The sequence below is a fragment of the Pteropus vampyrus genome, unplaced genomic scaffold (assembly GCF_000151845.1).
Source record: "Pteropus vampyrus isolate Shadow unplaced genomic scaffold, Pvam_2.0 Scaffold26, whole genome shotgun sequence".
Classification (NCBI taxonomy): Eukaryota; Metazoa; Chordata; class Mammalia; order Chiroptera; family Pteropodidae; genus Pteropus; species Pteropus vampyrus.
The window spans coordinates 2355751-2358905 of NW_011888807.1; the positions used below are offsets into that span (position 1 = coordinate 2355751).

The 3155-nt window shown below is 30.0% G+C and overlaps 1 pseudogene; it reads right to left on the minus strand.

Annotated features, from left to right (window-relative positions):
- Positions 1 to 360: 360 nt before the first annotated feature.
- Positions 361 to 479, minus strand: LOC111737447 (annotated as a pseudogene).
- Between the last annotated feature and the right edge of the window lie 2676 nt (positions 480 to 3155).

A 3155-nucleotide genomic window follows, 5' to 3' on the forward strand; every position in this document is an offset into this window, starting at 1 on the left:
ATATTTCATTAAATATATCCCTTGAAATTTTCCATTGTAAATGATATCATTGTAATATTATATTTCTGTTGTGTTTTCTGTACGTGCAGTGTTCGAAGCATACAAATTTGGATTATTATTCCCATTATATGCATCCTTTTGTGGGATAGTAACATTACCAGTTTTCTTTGGTTGATATATCTTTTCCATTCCTTTCTTTTCTTCTTTTCATTTCTTTTCTTCTTTTCTTTTCCTTTCTTCTCTTCTCTTCTCTTCTCTTTTCTATTTTTTAGGCAAGGCAACCCTTGGTTGACCTCACAGATTGAAAGGACCTTGTCATCTTACAATCCCTTATTTTTTTTAATTTTTTTTATTTTTTTATGCCTACAGTACCTGAACTTCCTAGGTGGTCTCCCATCCAAGTTCTAACCAGGTCCGACCCTGCTTAGCTTCCGAGATCAGACGGGATTGGGCTTGTTCAAGGTGGCATGGCCAAGGACTTGTATCTTTACATTTGAAGTGTATCTCTTATAAACATGTATAGTTGCATTTTTTGTTTAATTGTTTTGTCTTTTTATTTGTTTATTATTTTCAGTCTGATGATCTTTGTTTTATAGTAGACTATTACATCAGTATGTGATATCTCATGGTTTATATCTACCATCTCACTTTGTGTTATCTATTTATAGCACTAGTTTTTTCCCCTTTATTTCTTACTTCTTTCTTTTACATCAATCAGGTATTCTCATATCATTTGTCTTTTCTCATCTACTATCTTGACTGTTCTCAATCCTTATTTATTCCTTTTCTTGTTACTCCAAGGTTACAAAATTTTTTTTATCACTTGCTGAGCAATGACAGAACCTTATAATAGTTGAACTTTTCCCCTTTCTATTTTTGTGCTACTGTTACTGTACAGAAAAGAGTTAACAATGTAGGCCTGAGGCTGCTATCTTTAGAAGGGCTTCCTTGGCTAGCATCTGGAAACTTTGATTCCAAATTTCTTCCTGATAAATTGTCTCTCTGTGCCTACAGTGTGATTTATAGTGAACATCTGTATTCCTCTGAGAGTCCAGTAGTTGAGCTAAGTATGTCCACATGAAAAGCTCCCAATACAAATCCTATGCTCTTAGTCTCAAATGAGTCTCCCTGGGCAGAACTACTGCACTATGTTGCTGTATTTTCTTAGCTGTAGGGATGGTACTCTCTGTGTGAGCTCTCATCAGAGGAAGAAAGTATAGGTAGCCTGCACATGGATTGCTTCAGACTCTGCTTATATCTTTTTCCTTTATTGACCCAGCTGTGCATCTAGTGTAACTGTATTATTATGTCGCTGTGTTCCTAAATAAATCTAAACCATGGGGCCAACTACATGCTGAGTCTGTGAGTCCTTCTAGTGAATTACAATACATGTAGGTGGACTTGGAGACTCTGAAACAATTTCTATATATTTTATTTGCACATGTCATAAACTTCATAAGACTTTATTGTCATTTACTTAAAAAGTCACTATATTTCATCCTTCTTTCATATATTTTCTATGAAAATAGAAACTCTCTTTAGTAGGCCCTTACATATTCGTTCTTTTCATTTTTATTTTTCAGAAAATGTTATTATTTTACCTTTATCTAAGAATAATATATTTGCTAGGTATAAGATTCTAGGCTAGCTCACTTTTTTCCAGAACTATTGAAACTAACGATGATTTTTCTCCAATAGCTTTTTAGGTTTTTGTTTGTTTGTTTTGTCTTTTTCAGCAGTTTATTTATGATGAACTTATATGTGGTTTCCTTTATATTTGTCCTGTTTGGAGTTTTAAAATTTTGTTGAATCAGTGTTTTAATATATTCCAAGAGCATTTGAAAATATTTACCCAGTATTTTTGTAAATATTTATTTTTTTCCTGTATCTCTCTCTATTCTCCTTTTAATATTCCAATTATACATATGAGAGAACTTTTTTTCCCATGCATGTCATTATATCTTTTTTGGCATTTTTTGTACTTGATTTTTCCATGCTTATATTAGGATTCTTTCTATGGATTATATAAATGTCTTATGTATTATGTATTTGTATGTATTTTTATTACTTCATGTTAACCAACGCAGTGTCTTTATGGGCTATAAGTTCACATTTAAATCTTAGATAGAAAATAATGTCCATGGACCCACTGGGTTTTTTTTTTTTTTTTCTCATGTTGCTCCTTCCCTGCCAAAATGTGTCGTTGACTGTTACTATTTTGTTATATTCTCACATAACATTTTTTAAATGAATCTCTGAATTTAGAACTAATTTCCCTTGGTTTTATTTTTTCTTAATAGATTATAGTTAATTGTGCATAAATATAAACTTGGCATTTGAAATGCCTATAAATAGTTCTTTACAAACATTTCCAAAGGTTTCGTATTTTTATTTTATTCTTAATCATTCTTTATTGCTTAGAAAATAGAAAGATATATAAATGATTATTATTTTCAACTAACTAAAAACACTAAAAGCATCATATATTTTTTAAATGTCATAGTTTTGAAGATTCAAATGAATTTATAAAATTCTCTGTAATGCTCTATTCTGAATTAGAAAATTAACATTGCATTAACTGAGATAAAAGTTAGCATTACTCATCAGAAATACCCACATAATTAAAAAGAAAGATATGAGATAATGCACATCATTTACTAAGCACTAGTCTTTTAAAAAAGCTTTAAGCTTTTTGTTCTATAGCTGCACCAAAGCGTTGAAGTAATTTTACAGATAGCATTGTATAAATATGATGATTTTGATCATCTGATTTCTCCTAGTTTATAATATTCAATACCTTCAAAATATTTAATTATGTAATTTGAAGAGCTCTCAAAATGAAAATTCAAAAAAAATAATGACCCATTTCCTAGATAGACACGCGTTATCTATATACTTCCTATAAGATTTGCAATCTGAAATCCATTTTGGATACTATGTGATTAAAATAATCATCAGTCTGCACTCTCAAGTTCTTATCATTTTTTTGAGCCAAATTTTCAAGGTAATATATATTTTCAATCATATAAAACGTTTACCAAAGAAATATGCGATATACACTTTTTGAAATGAAATGCAAGTTATTTGCTCAAAAATGACTAAATCAAAAATATTTATATTATAGAGTACATAAACGTATAATCTACATTGTGAAG